Here is a 17,355-nt window from a genome sequence, read left to right on the forward strand (position 1 = left end):
TTTTTCACCGTGGAGATAGAAAAGCAAATGTTTGGTAAACAAATGTTTGCGGAGTCTGCAGAGACAATGGGACACAGAGAGGGCCCTGATTTCTAGGCCCTGCCAAGTTTCCCCCACCACACTCAGCCCAGAATCTTTGCAGACATGTCTGGTGATAGCTGTATTCTAGGAACAGGCTCTCAATCTAATTTCTTTTAGGGAGTTAGGGGTAAGGTCAAAATTTCTTCCTGAGTCTTTTGGGTCTGGATTGTTTTCAGCTTGAAATAACCCACATGCCAAAGAGACATTCCGGGTGGCAAACTTGCTTCCCTACATTGGCTGGTTTTCACACGTGCTGTCTTGTGCTTCTCTTCATGACCCAGTGAGCACACAATGAGATAGGAGACACATCAAGTTTATGGTAGATGATGGAATTTTTTCCTATGCTCTTTTTAGTGGCACACAGCTACTTGGTTTACCACCAAGATCAAAGTTAACACTTCATTTTCACAATATACTGACATTTCAATGTACCTGTAGTGTACCATTTAAAATTATTTTTCTTACAAATTCATACCAGTGATTTTGCACTGTGTCCTGATTGAAGGCAAACTGTATACTATCTGCTTTGAGTGCAGAGTCTAATAAGGAAAGACTCCTATTTGAAGCTTAAGAACAACTGTAATTCTGGAAAGACTGGAGAACATGTATCTTCCTGTTTTGATCTCTACTTTCCATTAGTCTGAGAAAAAACCTGTTCTTGTTGCAGGGATGACTGAATGGGGAAGGGAGCAGAGATTGCAGGAAGATGGATAACCATTTAGTTCCTCCAGTGGCCCTACAGCAGCTTTTAGTGATGTGAATTCCTAGAATGTCAGAGTGCACTAGTGTTCAAATACAGACACCCCAACTTACCTCAAAGCTAAATACATATTTAAAAACATTATGCCTTTGTGGTTAAGAAGGGCATCACTGCTCCCTTTCAACATGTTGAAATTTGGGAATTGAATGAATGTTTCTGCTTAACAATTTTCCTTATATTTTAAAGGTTTTTTTTTTTTTTTTTTAATGTGAACCATTTTTAAAGTCTTTATTGAATTTTTTACAATACTGCTTCTGTTTTATGTTTTGGTTTTTTGGCCACAAGGCATATGGGATCTTAGCTTCTTGATCAGGGATCAAACCCACACCCCCTGCATTAGAAGGTGAAGTCTTAACCAGTGGACCACTGGGAAAGTCCCTCAACAGAGGACAAGAGGGCAACAGAGGACAAGATGGCTGGATGGCATCACTGACTCAGTGGGCATGAGTTTGAGCAAACTCATCTGGAAGATGGTGAGGGACAGAGAAGCCTGGGGTGCTGCAGTCCCTGGAGTCACAAAGAGTCAGACATGACAGTGACCGAACAGCAACAGCACTTGCAGATAGAGGTAGAACTCTTCAAAAATACACAAAAAAGGAAATCTGACTTCTTAGCTACAGCAGTTCACATCCATAATCTTCTCCTGTTCACCTTCACTCCAGTCATTAGCACCTGATATTTTGCAGATGACGGAGCCAGCTGCTGTTCCCGGGATTTGGGTGGGGATAGAGTGACATTTCAATTTTTGTATCAGAGTGCTTTTGTAAGCCCAGGTAAGTAAATATGTAGCAGCAGGTGATGCAAAAAACTAAGGAAAAGAGTTGAAAACAGACAGAACCTCATCATTCAGGCAGACATAAAATGCAAAATCTAGACTGCAGAGTGACATTCTGGAACACAGTCCATCCATTGTCTTTCCCTCAGGTGGGGTGTTTTATATCTGCAGAGTGCAGATAGGTGAGGTTGTAGTAGCTCAGAGTGTCTTTGTAAATGGGCCATCAGGGCCACTCAGAGATGTAAATTTGTCTACCAAGATGGTCAGATTACTAAATTATCCTCCTGATTCCCATGTTCAGCCCCATTTTCTGAGTCCTAAGTTAGGAGAGCACAGCTATTACTTTTGAACTCTCCACTGTTAAGCATCCGAACAACAAGAAGTTCAGAGACCTTAGGTATTCAGAACTGTATCTCCTTCCAAAGTCTCCTTTCTAAAATCTCCTTTAGAAACACTGCTCAGGCCCTGTGCTTCTCATATGAGAGGCCCTGGGATGGTAATGTTTTGTACTTAAAGGCTAATAACTATCTCTCCCGGAAGGGCCTCTTGGGACCAATGGTAGGATTAAACCATCATTGTTGTGACACCTCTGGATCGGGGTTTGACTTCTAAGATTTGTTTAGTGATACATTCTTTTTGAAAAGTTGCTCATTTGAAGTCTCTTCCAAAAACTATAAAAACTATTTCCCTTTCAATCTCAACTCAGAATCAAACATTTTCTTTTTCCAAAACCAAGGTTAAATCTCTCTGAAAAGCTTGCGTAGGCTCCAGAACTATTCCTGGGGGGTTTCCGTTTGTTCATGCAGCACATCTGGGACAGGAGGAATATCATGGTGCAGATTTCCAAGTGAACTCTTGGCCAGGAGGCTTTGATCTCCACCTACACTTGAGAAGGAAAAGTGAGCAATTCTGTTTTCCTGGTCAGTCCTCCTTGGGTTTCCTCTGGGATGTGACCAGAGCTTCACAGGGAGGTGCAAGTGGTCAAAGTCTTATTTCCAGAATTTTTGTGCTGCTAGAAGGCCTTCAGCCACTCCCCCTTAGCTACCAAATAATGTTCCAACTCCTTAGTCTGGCTTATAAGATCTCTGAGCTTGTTCCATTGGTCCATAGTGACATTTCAACAAGACCATCCTTCTTTGGGAGGGGTGCCCTATGCATCACAGGATGTTCAGCATGCATGGTCTTCCTGTTACTCTGACAACCAGACAGGTCCACATGCCCCCCAGGAGTTGGTAATATTCCTGTTCAGAACCACTTTTTCAGAGTATGGCCCTGGTCTACCTTTCCCACTTATTTCCCATTATTCCAATAGGTGAATACTATGCCCTAGACATAATGTTTGCTACTTGCCACCGTAAAGATGAAAGAGATTAATAAAGCAGCCTGTATCCTCTTTGCACCTAGTGAAGGCTCTGTAAAGGCAGGATGGCTTCCACACTTGCACGCGTCTCATGCACACGTTTTTCTCTTCATTGCATCATTCTGGGTGTAATATACATTTCTGACTTATGCATATCTGAACCCTACCTTCTTTTAGGTACAACTTATGTGATATAGAAAATCTCTCTTAATCTTATCTTCTAAGTTCTCTCACTGCTCAGGGTCTGCGTTTGGCACTCCAGGACTTAGCTGGAGAGACAAATAGCGTGTTTACTGTGTTGTAGGGGTGAGTACAGTAAGGGAAGCATAGACCTCAGGGGTCATGTAGAAGAGTCTTCATGAAAGATTTTCTGCCAGATGATGCTTGCATTGAATTGTGAAGGCAAAGTGTTGATTAAATGAAAAGGGAAGTGGCAGGCATATTCCAGCTAGAGACAAAAGTCATGTGTGAAAGCCTGGTGCTAGCAGTTCATTCTCGGAGAAGGCGATGGCACCCCACTCCAGTACCCTTGCCTGGAAAATCCCAAGGATGGAGGAGCCTGGTAGGCTGTAGTCCATGGGGTCGTGAAGAGTCGGACACGACCGAGCGATTTTCCTTTCACTTTTCACTTTCATGCATTGGAGAAGGAAATGGCAACCCACTCCAGTGTTCTTGTCTGGAGAATCCCAGGGACGGGGGAGCCTGGTGGGCTGCTGTCTATGGGGTCACACAGAGTCGGACACGACTGAAGTGACTTAGCAGCAGTAGCAGCAATAGTTCATTCTGGTGGAAGTAACCATAGCATATAGAGAAACATCAGGAAAAGAGGCAAGAAATGTATCCGGAAGCCAAACCATAGAGTGTTTGGTTTGATGAACAGTGGAGTTTGGACTTCATTCTGCAAGGTGTGAAAGTAGTTGAAAGATTTTGTCTCACTCTTCATCTTTCTCCGCCTTACTTTATAATTAGGGCTTCCCTGGTGGCTCAGAGGTTAAAGCGTCTGCCTGCAATGTGGGAGACATGGGTTCGATCCCTGAGTCGGGAAGATCCCCTGGAGAAGGAAATGGCAACCCATTCCAGTATTCTTGCCTGGAGAATCCCATGGATAGAGGAGCCTGGACTGGACTATATCTTCCTCATGGACAGAGCCTACCTTTTTTTCATCTTCATGTTCACTACAGTCTACAAAAACATTTTGTGCCGGGGTCCAGCCCCGGTGGATCCAGGGAATTCGAAGGGTGGACAGAGTTGGCAAGGAAAGACTTATTTATTTATTAATATAAGATTAGATTAGGAAGAAATAGTGTAGTAGGAAGATTAAGTGGAGGAAGAGGGCTGAATAGCTTGGATTACACAGAAGACCAATAAAATTCCAGACAAGGAATTTGCACCATCTACGTTGGGCCACTGGCAATCGCTTGAATATCTAAGGGTGCCTCGCCTTAGGCTCCCTTTCACGCGGGTCTTAACAGCCAGGGCAAGTAAGTAGACTGGCGAGCCTCCGCGCCCCAGATGTAAATTCAGCCTGAAATTAAAGTAAAGAGGAGAAGGAGGGAAAAAGAGAGAGAGACACGGGGGAAACCAGTCCAGCGACTGGCTCCTGCTCCTATTGTTTAGAAGGCCTTATATACCTTTTAGATTGTACATAGAAATCAATGGGTAATACAAAATTATGCAATGTTAGCAGCCCAGACTCTTATCAAAACCAGGCTTTTCTCTCTGCATACCTAATTGTATACACATGTCTTAGGTCATTTACATCATCTTCTGGCCAAAAGGGGCCAATTAACATTTTACAGCCTTTTTTCTGATAAGGGTTAGTCAACCAGAAGACTTATTTGTGTTGATCTTCCCAAGGTTTGGTGCCACTCTCAGAAAGTACTAAATAAAGTTACATTCTTACATAGCAAGGACACAAAAGGAGTGCAAAGAGAAGTGATTAACTCAAAAGTCTAGTGTTGCTAACATCAGAACTACTATATATCTTTTTCCATATCCCGTTTACATTGATTAACATCTTCCCAGGTGCCTAAAAGATAAAGAATATGGAGGCCTGGCAGCAATCATTGAGTCAACAGTGAAATCCCGTCACCAATATAATTTTTAACTCTTTAGAAAAGGCTCTGTATCTTTAAGATGCTTTTAGGCTTTGTGCCTCTCATGGTTGGGGGCTGCAAGCAATTCACAAGCTGTAAGAGGTCCAGAGAACCTGTTAGGCAAGCTAGAGAGCAATCAGAGGGGGTTAACTGAAACATCCCTTTCAAATGCAGAAGACTAAAACCCTGAGTTGACGTTTTTCCAGAGAATATCAGAAAAGTGGAAAAGCAGAGTACAAAAGCCGGCAGATTTATATTTTGGGGGGTGGATGCTCAGGAAATGCCAGGGGGAACTCCTGAAGTCTGATCAGGGCCTTGCGTATGTCAGCTTCCTCCCTCATGACCTTGTCACGGGTGGGATTCCTCACACTGGCTCCCGGCAATTTTGCAGAGAGCAAATTTCCTAGGATTGTTTTAAATTAATCAGTGAATGAAATTGTATCATTTTTTTTCTCACCTATAGAATGCTTAGTCATTTGTTTCATTTTAATAGACTGACAGAGGCAGTTTGGATTTACCTTTAAGCTCATTTATCAAGTACCTTTTTTTCTTTGTGTAAGCGGTTGGCTTCCAGTTACTTTGGGCAGTTGTCACCAATTCTTTGTTCTATTATTCATGTTTATATTCATAAAACACATAAAGTGTGTCCTATCGTCAGTGATCATCTTGGCATGATAAATCAGAAATTAAAAAACAGAGTGATTAAAAATTTGGGTCTAAGACCCATAAAACCCTTCTTTTTTCTTTGGAAATACAGTAAGTCCCTTTCATACAAATGAGTTCCATTTCAAGAGTGTGTCCATGAGTCCAATTTATTCAACAAGTTTAGCCCAGGGAGCCAACAAACACAGTTGGCTATATAGAACTGTACCGTAAAAATTCACAGGAATAAAGCATAAAACAAACACAAAAAATAAAGAAACCATTTTTAATCTTCCACTAAGTAATCTTATGGGGGCTTCCCTGGTGGCTCAGAGGATAAAGCGTCTGCGTGCAATGCAGGAGACCCAGGTTCGATCCCTGGGTTGGGAAGATCCCCTGGAGAAGGAAATGGCAACCCACTCCAGTATTCTTGCCTGGAGAATTCCATGGACAGAGGAGCCTGGTGGGCTACAGTCTACAGGGTTGCAAAGAGTCGGACATGACTGAGATACTTTACTTACTAAGTAATCTTATAGACACATGAACCAACAAGGGATTGGACAGACAAATGGACGTTCCTATCTTTGAAGGTTTGCATGTAGGGGATTTCCTGTAACCTGAACCTCAGATGATCCTGTCTCTCTGTCCTGAAGGCTAGCAGACTCCAGCCTAATGACTTCTAGAGGGGAAGGGAGACTAAAGAGAGTAGTTCCTTCATGGAAAAAGGCTTTGTCTTCATTCTCCAAACTGTCAACATTCACACTCGGGCTTATCTCAGTTGACAGAAAATTGGAGGAGAAATATTTTCACATCCTCCTGGGCCCTGAGACTGGAAAGGAGACAGATCGCTTCATTCCCAAGGAGCTGAAACTGTGAGTGATGAATTATCTTTGTCAAACTTATAACAGTACAAGCTTCTGTCACCTGTCTATTTATACTCACACATTATCTGCAGTGCTCATTGTCCTGTTCATTATTAGGAAAGAGGAAATAGCTAGAAAGTCTCAGGGTTCTGGACCAGGAGGAAGGTAGTTAGTTAAATTAACCTTGCATATCCCCCAGGGCTTATGGGAACTCCTGCTGGGAATAATTTTTATAGTTCTCATGGTCAAGATTAATTAAGCTGATTTCATGTTTATATGAAGCGCTCATAAGGAGGTGAAACTTTCAAAACAGTGCTGAACTTTGAGCAGGCCATAAACTTGTTTTACCAGCTTCTTCATTTGCTAATTTAAATGAATGGAGAAAAAGATCAGACTTCTGTGTGCTCAGGGCAAATTAGACTGCCCAACTAGAGGATCTCTGTGGGTCTACGAGAAGGTGACACTGTCGTGTCTGTGTACTTTCTCACTGATTTGCAGTCTGTGAAATGGATGGAAATAATGTGAGGACGAAATGTATACGTGTTCTGAAAGGCCCTGTGGCCATTGCTTTTTCATGCAGAAGTTTTGAAAATATTGGTAGGAGTTTACAAGAGTTCTGCCTCAATCTGGTCTCATTACAACAAATTATTATACTGAATTGACTCATGTGATCCTGGAACATAGATAGTCTCCTGTTAATTTCATGGCCATTATATGTCCGTGTTACTTTAAGGCAGAGTGTCTCAACTTGGGAGCTACTGACATATTGGGCTGGATAATTGTTATTATCAGGACTGTCCTGTGCATTATGGGATATTTAGCAGCATTTCTAGCCTCTAGCGCTAAACAGAATAGGAACTCCCATCTCCACCCCTGGTCAAGACTTGACAATCAAATATGTCTCTGGACACTGGCAAATATCATGGGTGGAAGGTGAGCAAAATCCACAGCTTTAAAACATACTGCCCTAAACAAACATTCACTAAATAAAATTACAGCCTTAAAGACATTAAGAAATTTACTTCCACAGGTTACATAGCTGTGCAATTAACCATCATCCACCATCTTTCTTTACATAGCAAACATTTATCTAGAAGCTAATTCAAAACAGCAAATAATACTAAACAATCACGGAAGGCTCCCTGCTTCCCTGGCAGCTCAGTCGGTAAAGAATCTGTGTGCAAAGCAGGAGAGGCGAATTCGGTCCCTGTGTCAGGAAGATCCTCTGGAGAAGGAAATAGCAATCCACTCCCGTATTCTTGCCTGAGAAATCCCATGGACGGAGGAACCTGATGGGTTACAGACCATGGGATCGCAGAGTAGGACACCACTGAGTGACTAAACCACCACTAGCGGGGATACTGACCAATAGCTAAATGAATAAAATATTATATTAAAATTAGACTATAGCTTTGTATTCAGATTTGTCACTCGGAGAGGACATTTGCCGTGAACTGAACAGTGCGTTTTAGCAAGTAGTGGGACAAAGCTCATGGCCAGGCAGGGATTGGACAGCCCAAGCCTTGGTTTTGTATGCTGCTGTCACTCACAGTTTATCCCAAGTTTTAAAATAAATTGTGAAGAATTCACATATACTTTGAAAGAGTTCAGCTTCCCCAAAAGATAAGGGAAGCCTCATGCTTACTTACTTGTTTGTTTTGGCCACTTTCAAAAAAGACTTAGCATTTTTATAATAAAAGCATAATTGATAACTTGTTCTTCTCCTACTCTTCCTGGGAAAACTCATTCATACCCATGACTTCAACAATCACTTATATGTTATGATGGATACTTTTTTTTCCTATGTCCAAAATTTTTTTTATTGAAGTATATCCACACAGTATAAATTGTATATAAGTTCCCAAACACAAATTGTACACTTTAAACAAGTATCATTCAGTAGTTTCTAGTATATTTTATTTACAAGGTTGTATAACTGTTGTTTTTGTTTGTTCTTAGTCTCAGAGTTGTGAGATTTGTGAGTTGTGAGTTGTCCAGACTCATTTGAGATCCCAGGAATGTAGCCCTCCAGGCTCCTCTGTCCATGGGATTTCTCAGGCAAGAATATTGGAGTGGGTAGCCATTTCCTTCTCCAGGAGATCTTCCCCACCCAGGGACTGAACCCACGTTTCCTGCATTGGCAGGCAGATTCTTTATCAATTAGCTACCTGGGAAGCCCTGTATAACCATTGTGCCCAGTCACTAGGTTATGTCTGAATCTTTGGGACCCCAGGGACTATAGCCCACCAGGCTCCTCTGTCCATGGAAGATTCCAGGCAAGAATACCAAAGTGGGTTGCCATTTTACCACTATTTAATTTCAAAACATTTTTTATCACCCCTAAAAGAAGTCCTGTACATATTAACAATCAAGCTCTTCTCCCCAAATCCTTGGCAGTCACTTTGTATCTTGATAGATTTGCCTGTTCTGGAAATTTCATAAAAAGGGAATAATACAATGTGACTGCTATGGTCTGAGTGTTTGTGTCCCCTCAGAATTCATATGTTGAAATCCTAATGTGATGGTATTTGGAGGTGGAGCCTTTGGGAGTGATTAGGTCACAAGAGTGGAGCCCTCAGAAATGCCACAGAGCTCGCACATTCCTGCTGCCATGTGAGGTTATAGTCACAAGGCTACCATCTAGGAAGTGGGCTCTCACCACACACTGAATCAGCCGGTGTCTTGATCTTGGATGCCCCAGAACTCTGAGAAGTAAATGTTTATTTCTTATAAGCTGCAAGTTTATGTTATTTCTGTAATAGCAGCCTGAGTGGCCTAAGTGGTTTTGTTTTTTTTTTGCATCTGGCTTAGCACTTAGCCCAATCTTTTCAAGGTGTGTTCTCAACTCAAGACCTACTTCTCCAACCATCTGCTTCGTTGCCTAACCAATGCCTTCCCCTGCTTGGTCTGGATAACTGACCCTTACCTCCCAGACTTTTCCTGTTCTGTCAATGGTGCCCCATCACCCAAGCCATAAACTTGGAGACTGTCTCTGATGACCTTCAACTGGTGGAGGCATCTTGTCCATTTAGTGGACAGATCTTCATTATTCTGCCCCTAGATTTGGTGAACTACCCTTTAGCAGATTGTTTTGTCTTCAGGATCACTTCTCTATAATCCACTGTCTTGCCTGTTTCAATTCCTCAGTGGCTCCCCTCTGCTCTCACAAGGTTAACCCCCTCAGCAAGGCAACCATGCCTCTTCTTATCTGACCCTTTCCTACGTCTCCAGTCTCTTCCATTACTTTCCTCATCCATTTTCTACTCACCTTTTAGTATAACAAAGTGTTCATTTTCTCAAACTTTCTCTGTGTTATAACTCTGTCACTGTCTTAGCACATGCTGTTCCTTTATTCTAGAATGCCTGGTAGCTCCTTTTCTCCTCCTCCAAGAAGCCTTCTCTGATGTCCTCCACCTTCAATATGGGCATCGCTTTTTTCTCTCATGCTTCCTTGTGTCACAGCAATTACCACTCTGCAATTTGCTGTTTCTTACCTGACCCTCTCTCTAAATCATGAGCTCACTGATGTAGGAATTGTGCCTTTGTATTAGGCTGTTACAACTGATGTAACAAAATACCACAGACTGGCTGACTTAAACACAGAAATTTATTTTCCTCACAGTTGTGGTGGCTAGAAGTCCAAGATCAAAGTGTCAGCAGATTTGGTTTCTTTGGACACGACTGAAGCGACTTAGCAGTAACAGTAGCAGGTCTCTTGTAGATAGCCATCTTCTCTGTGTCCTGATCTCTTCTTGTAAGGGCACCGGTCGTATTGGATCAGGACCCAGCTGAATGGTGCTGTTTTACCTTAATGACCACCGTAGAGTCTCTGTCTCCAAATGGGGTCACATTCTGAGGCCCTGGGGGTTAGGACTTGCGTGTGTGAATTTGGGGAAGGCACAGTTCAGCCGATAACAGCTTTCCATTTCACTTCACCAACATCTCGTCCTTAAGTAGACTCTCAATTAATATTTGAATAGATGAAACAGTACAAGATCAAAGGTCATGGAGAATAAGGTGATCAGAAAGAAGGAGGGAAAGAGAAGAAATGTATGTGTAACAAAGCAGACCTGAAACCCAGGGTCGTGATGTTGCTGAACCTTTGTGTTGCATTTAATGCTGGGCTCAATTCTGACTTCCTGAGGCTAGGGAAAACAGGAAAGCACTAAGAATTACTTTACAGTTTATAAATGAGTATTTTAAGAATAGAGAGTTAATACAATTTAAAGCAATAGATATATTTTATAGTTTTTAGTTTTCTCCTTTTCTTTAAGGGTATTCATTCTATTTCCTCTGGATTTTTGGAATGTGTCTAAATTTTGAAAATCAGAAGAACTCTGTGCTAGGACTTATAAAGCTAGTTAGAAAGCTTAATTTCATGTATTTACTTGGCCAGGTGGGGGAGTAAGAATCAGTGGTATTTCAATAGAATCCACTTCTAAAAATGACTTTATTATGCTTAATAGAAGCAAGATTGTTGCCACATTCTCTGTTTCCACCCTCAGTGTGATTAAATCCTCCTACTGAGGATTTAACTTTGACATTTGAAGGGATTGATGGAAAACGAGAATCAGATAGGAAACCATTCATTAGCTTGTGCTTTGTTTTCAGGAAAGAGGACTTCTATAAAGTTGTATCTAATTTAAGAGTTCAGCAAAGCTCTTTGATTTTGAGTGCCATTGACAATGAGAACCACAGACACTTCAAGGTGGTCTTCCGTGGCACCCAGTCCATCAAGCACTCAACTTCTTTCTCCAACAGATGAGGAACTTGGGCAAGGATCTTTATGGAATGATCTGCATTATCATTTTGAAATTTTTGGATTCTGGGGTATTCCAAAAATTAGTGTTTCTGATATTTTCCCAACAATTATAGTCTAGTAACTGACATCACTATCAATCATCATTATTGCCAACATTAATTGAATAATTAGCATGTGCTCAGGCTGTACAGAATGAGCACTTTGTATGCATTATTACTTCATATAATCTTCACCACAAATGAGACAAATGCTATTATACCCTTATTTTATATATAATATTACTGGGGTTTAGAAAGAATCTCTAACTTCCAGCTAATAGACAGAGGTGCTTCCAACTGAATGCTGGTTATGTGGTTTTGTGGTTTGGTTATACACTCTAGCCATTATATTATGCCATTAGCATAAGTATTTGGATAGGATGCACTTAGACTGGACTTGTTGCAGCAAAGCTGGATTTTTGTCTCATGGGTTCATGTGTAAGTGTTAAGAATTTATACATGTAAACCCTTCCATGTTTTTATGCCAAGATAGTAGAATGGATAACAAGAATAGAAAAAATTACAAATGATTCAACTTGCGACAACAAGAATTAATTAGGTTCAAATAGTTAATTTTGTTTACATATGTAGAACATAAAACTCTTGCTTCTTTTACTAGCTTTTTCTTTTACTTTGTTATAAATTTGCGATTTACTTAAGCTAAAAAGATCCCTGTCTTGGGTGAGAAACTTTATATTAGGCTAAAATTTATTTATGTAAAATAAGCTGTGTTAAGTTAGATAAATTACCAGTTTGTCTTGTGACTCAGTAATGCATTTCTTTTTAATTATAAATCCCTTGGAAGGATCAAAAGATTCTTTTTGTTCTTTATACTTTAATGTGAAGCAATTTTATGAAGTCTTTTCTCTCCTAAAACCCAGCTGGTGGAGCTGGCAAGGAGGGCAGACCTGAGCATGGTCCCTCTATCTCTTGAAGACAATAGTTACCTGAGACAAGGGGCAAGGAGACTGGGGAAAGAAATTTGGAAAGAGTAGCAGGCCAGAGACTCAAGTCATCGATTTCGAAAGTTGGTCTGGGACTGGCCCTGCAGCAAGGAAGGAATGAGTTGATCCAGATCTACCATCTCCTTTTGCACATGCCTCTTGGCCACTTATTTCCATATTCTGCCTAGCATATGGAATGAAGAATGGAACCAAGAGTTCCATTATTGACCTAATTTGTAGGTAGGCAAAGTTTGAAGGCCTGCCTAGAAACTTGCCTTCTAGTTGTCACACTGTATGCTGCCATACCTTCCATTTTATAACAGCTTTTGGAAGGGGTCTCTGGAGCAATTTATGTTTAGATCTACCTGCCCCTATAGAAGTCCTATCTTAAGAAGACAAGCCATGAGCAGCTACTGATGGGGAGCAAACATTGAGGGATGCATATAATTTACATATAGTAAAATCTCATCCTTCAACAATTGCATACAGTTGTATAATCAACATAATCAAAGAATAGCTCTATTATCCCTTAAATTCCCCCACGTTCCTTTGTTTCTTTGTATTCAACCCTTTTCCAGCCTCTGGTAATCACTGATTTTGTTTTCTGGAGCTGTGATTTTTGCATTTTCAGAGGAAATTGAATCATACACTATATAGCCTTTTGAGTCTGATTTGTTTCACATAGCATAATCCATAGTAGGCTTATCAATGTTTTCACAGGGTTCAGTAGTGATAAAAAGGTTCCTGCTGAGTAGTACTCCATTGTATGTATGTGTTTATCCACTCAGCAGGTGAAAGACCTTTGTGATAGTCCTGCTGCTGCTGCTGCTGCTAAGTCGCTTCAGTCGTGCCCGACTCTTAGCGACCCCATGGACTGCAGCCCACCAGGCTCCTCTGTCCATGGGATTTTCCAGGCAAGAGTACTGGAGTGGGGTGCCATTGCCTTCTCTGTGTGATAGTCCTAAGTTTTAGAAATTATGAATGAAACTTCTCTAAATATTCATGTGCAGATTTTTGTGTGAATGTAAGTATTCATGTTATTTCCTTACTTTTAATGTGAAATGCACTTAGGTCAATGAAAAGCTGCAGAGAATCTCTAACTTATTGAAGAATCTATAATGACTCTTTTTAGGAAATTGAGAAACAGATAAACACCCAACTCGGGGAGCAGGGAAACAGGAAAACCTCATTAATTCAGCCTGTATTTCTTAGCTGACAACTGACCTTATAAGCATTTATTTTGGCAAAACATATATTTGGAGGTAGATTCAAGTCAAAGAAAAGAAAAATGTTTGGCCAACATCTTTAAAGGAGGTCCTAGAACGAGATACCTTACGTAAAGAAAGCAACCACACAGTTTGGTAAAATACATTAAAAAAAAAAAGATTTCTCACCCGTCAGTGATGAGGATTAGTCAAAGCAGCTTCAGCTTTTCCTCTATCAATATCTATCACTGTATAACTCAGAAAAGTTAGTTGATTGGGTTTGAAGAGCTAGAAGTGTGGACCCCAAGAAGACAGGTGGAAATGGTTCTATCCAGTTGGTACCCAGGTGAGTTGTTTAATGATGTTACTGCAAGTGTCACGGAAGCCACTTTTCTAATGAATTAAACCCACTGTGAGCCCTGCTGGTTTTGTGCAGTCGTGATTCTCATGCCCAGAGTCAGGAAACCCAGTGAACAAGGTTCCCTACACAGTAACATATAATAAGACTCTTTAAGATTTTCTGTCACTTTCTTCTCAGGTTTCCATGCAGCCTTCCTCAGCTTCTTTTCATAGATCAGTTCCTAGGTACGTGTTTGTGAGTCATTGAAAGCAGAAGTAAACATTATCTGAAACATTTCTTTGGAGGCCAAAGACAAAGGAAAAGTTACCCCTGATCCATGTAGATTGTCTTATCCTTTTGTTTTTATATCAACTGCAATGTATGGATTTGAGAAATTGTCCTGGGTTCAAACCCTTTGTGGTGGTTACACATTTACTAGGTACCAACACCATACGTTTACTTCTTTTCTCAATGAGTGTTTTTGTTCCTAAGGGGGAAACATGTGTTTTGCTATTAATTGACTCTTGTCTTTGAGTTGATATATCCTTCAGCCTGCAATTTGCTTTCTTTGCCTTACCTCTAGGCTTTTGTTTGTCCTTTCTGTTTGTCTCTAAGGAAGCTGAAATGGATGCAGGCTGCCTTGCCATGTCAGGATCTTTTTGAACATCTGTCTGGTCGTTTGATAATCCATTTCCTCCTCCCACTCACAAAATCCCACAGAGATGAAACTTGCCCAGGTTTGCACATATGGCTGATGTTCACAGCTTGAAATTGTCCAAGCTATTTAAGTTAGATTTTTATTTTAATGAATGCTTATCGTTTTGCCCAGAGATGAAAGCAAGGTGTTAGAAAACTCTAGATTTCTGGGTCATTAGATCATTTAAACATTAGTTCAATGACGGATGCTCTAAGCGGAGGAGTATGCATTAGTGAGTACAATTCAAAAATATCCACCTGAAAATTTCAGAAGATCCAAAATGTACTTGAAGTATCTGATTTCAAAAGTTCCTCTGAACTTTTAAAATTCCATTTTAGTGGATTGTATGGTTACCACAAACAGCCAGAAAAGTAGTTCATAGAAATATTCAATCCGGAATAAAGCAAATGCATTTTTGACATGTAGTACCCCAACTTGGATAAAAGATTCAAGGCAGAATTCTTTAGCTGGGATGATGACCTACTTTATACACCCTCTCTGCCCACTGGAGTTGTGACTGGCTTTTTGGGCTCCATCTGGCTTGTTATGGCAATATTTGGAGGAGGATTTAACTAGGAATTATACAAAGATAAAAGGATTTTGAGAATGATAGGACTCAGACTTTTCATATCTCCAAGGCCTACCTAACACACTTAATGTCCATAAAAAGTTTCCAATAAACTTATTTGAAACAGAATTAACTATGGAATGAGAATAATAGTTCACCATACAGTTAACTGAAGTACAATTATGCTGTGAACCAGATGTAATACACAGATTGGAAAATCTTCTAAGCTTTCCATTCTTCCTCAATAGAAATTGACAGCATCATCAGCCAAGTAGATCTGGGGAATTCTCTTATTTCAACTTATATGATTCATGTTCTGCTGATTCTGTTTGGAAAGTCCTGCGCCAGACTCGACTTGTGTCATTCTGAATTGAAACTGACTAATGGACATATGCAGAGAGATATAACTAACTATATTTAAGCTTTAAAAAATTCAGAAGCTTTAGTCTGAACTTCCGCCAAAAATCTCGAAGTTCACCCAAAATAGAGAGATTTGACCATTGCTTTCCAGGTGGTTTTTTCTCCATCCAGCATTCTGCAAAAACACCCACTGCTGTTACTTATCACCCCAGCAATGGTGCGGCCCCTGATGTCCTGGTATCGCAGCTCTTCTCTGTTTATCTTGGTCTCTTGCTCCATGGCATCTTTGATCCAGGCACTTAACAGAGATGGGAACTGTGTTCGTAGTTTTTCTTCTTCTGTTGGGAAGAGTAACTTGAACTTTGGGGCTGAGCTGAAAACACTCTCTGTGATGCAGGAAGTCATTTTGCATTCCCCACCTCCCAGGCAACATGGCACTTGGTGAAGGTGCTTCCTGGTTTCCCTCATTTCATATTTACGCTAAGTGAGCAACATCACACCCCAGAAATGCCTGCTCTTTTCTTCTCTAAATATGAGAGTGAGAATCCCAACAGAGAAGAATACACTGGCATGGAGGAGGAGGTGGTATTCATAGTGGATTTTTTGATATGCTTATGTTTAATAATACCCACTACAGAAAGTAAAATGTGACACAAAGCTTCTAGGCTGGTAAAGAGAAGATACATAGTAAGGGCTCTTTTTTTCTTTTCTTTCTCCTTCCCCTCTTCCTTCTTTACTTCTTTCCTTCCTTCCTTCTTTCTTTCCCCCTTCCTTTCTTTCTTGTTTAGGTAAAGACAGAATGGTTAGTTTCTCACACATTCCTTCTCTGCATCCCATCTCCTGGACTGATGTTCTGGTTGGTCGGTGTAGGTTTGACCCTAATGTAATCCTCAGGGTTCTGTTCACCCTCCATATGCATAGTTTCAAGTGTCCTATGCTTTCCTGATCAGCATTTACCCTTCCACCTGCACCTCACATGGAACTGGGAACATCCCCCTACTTGCTCCAGGTGGCATTCCTTCCCCTGCCCCCTTTTGCTCGTGGCCAGGCTGGGTCCTACACCCTCAGCAGCTGTGAAAGTACAGTTAGACCTGGTGGCCAGCGTTTCCTCATAGGGAAGCTGTGTCCAAACCCAGTGGGTCAGAAGTCAGACACATACACCCATTTTTCAGTCAGAAGACCTTAAGCCAACAGTTCAGCATTTAGCCTCATAAGTAGGGCATCTGTGACTGATAGTGACGGAGTTTATGATGGATAATGTGAGGGAAAATTCGAAGTCCTTGGGGCTAAGGAAGGAAGAGTCCTTCACATAGGAGGGAGGGCTATTTGATGCCCTTGGCATGCTTTTAGAGCATTTTTATGGTTCGGGGTTGGGGGGAGCATTGCAAACAAAATCAAAAGCTTAGTGTTTTGACAAGAGGGAGGGACCAGATGGAATTTCAGAGTTTTTGCATCTTTTTATGGTTTTTTAAAATAATTTATTTGATCTTGTGCAACTTCCTTTGAGATTCAATTTTCCCGGAATCATAGCTGGAGCACTTCTTAATAAAAAGGGAAATGGCTCTCTTTGTTAGAGAAGTTGGAAGTCTTTCGTGTGGCTTTTAGACATTTTTTTTAAGTTTTTTTTTTTTTTTTAACTGGTTTTACTGGTTAGGTCTATTGGTCTTGATGGCATCTCACCATCTTTCCTCTCAGAACTACCTGTAACTTTCTTTCCATTTCTTTCCAGTTGCATCTCCCCTCTTCTGTGCTATTCTTTCCTGCAATAATTTGAACTGAAGCATATCAATCATATATTCATACCTTTTCTACCTTGATTAGGTGAGAGTGTTAGCAAATAGGCACTCATTCATGAAATTGATTT

Source organism: Oryx dammah, unplaced genomic scaffold (genome assembly GCF_014754425.2).
Source record: "Oryx dammah isolate SB20612 unplaced genomic scaffold, SCBI_Odam_1.1 HiC_scaffold_10, whole genome shotgun sequence".
Taxonomy (NCBI): domain Eukaryota; kingdom Metazoa; phylum Chordata; class Mammalia; order Artiodactyla; family Bovidae; genus Oryx; species Oryx dammah.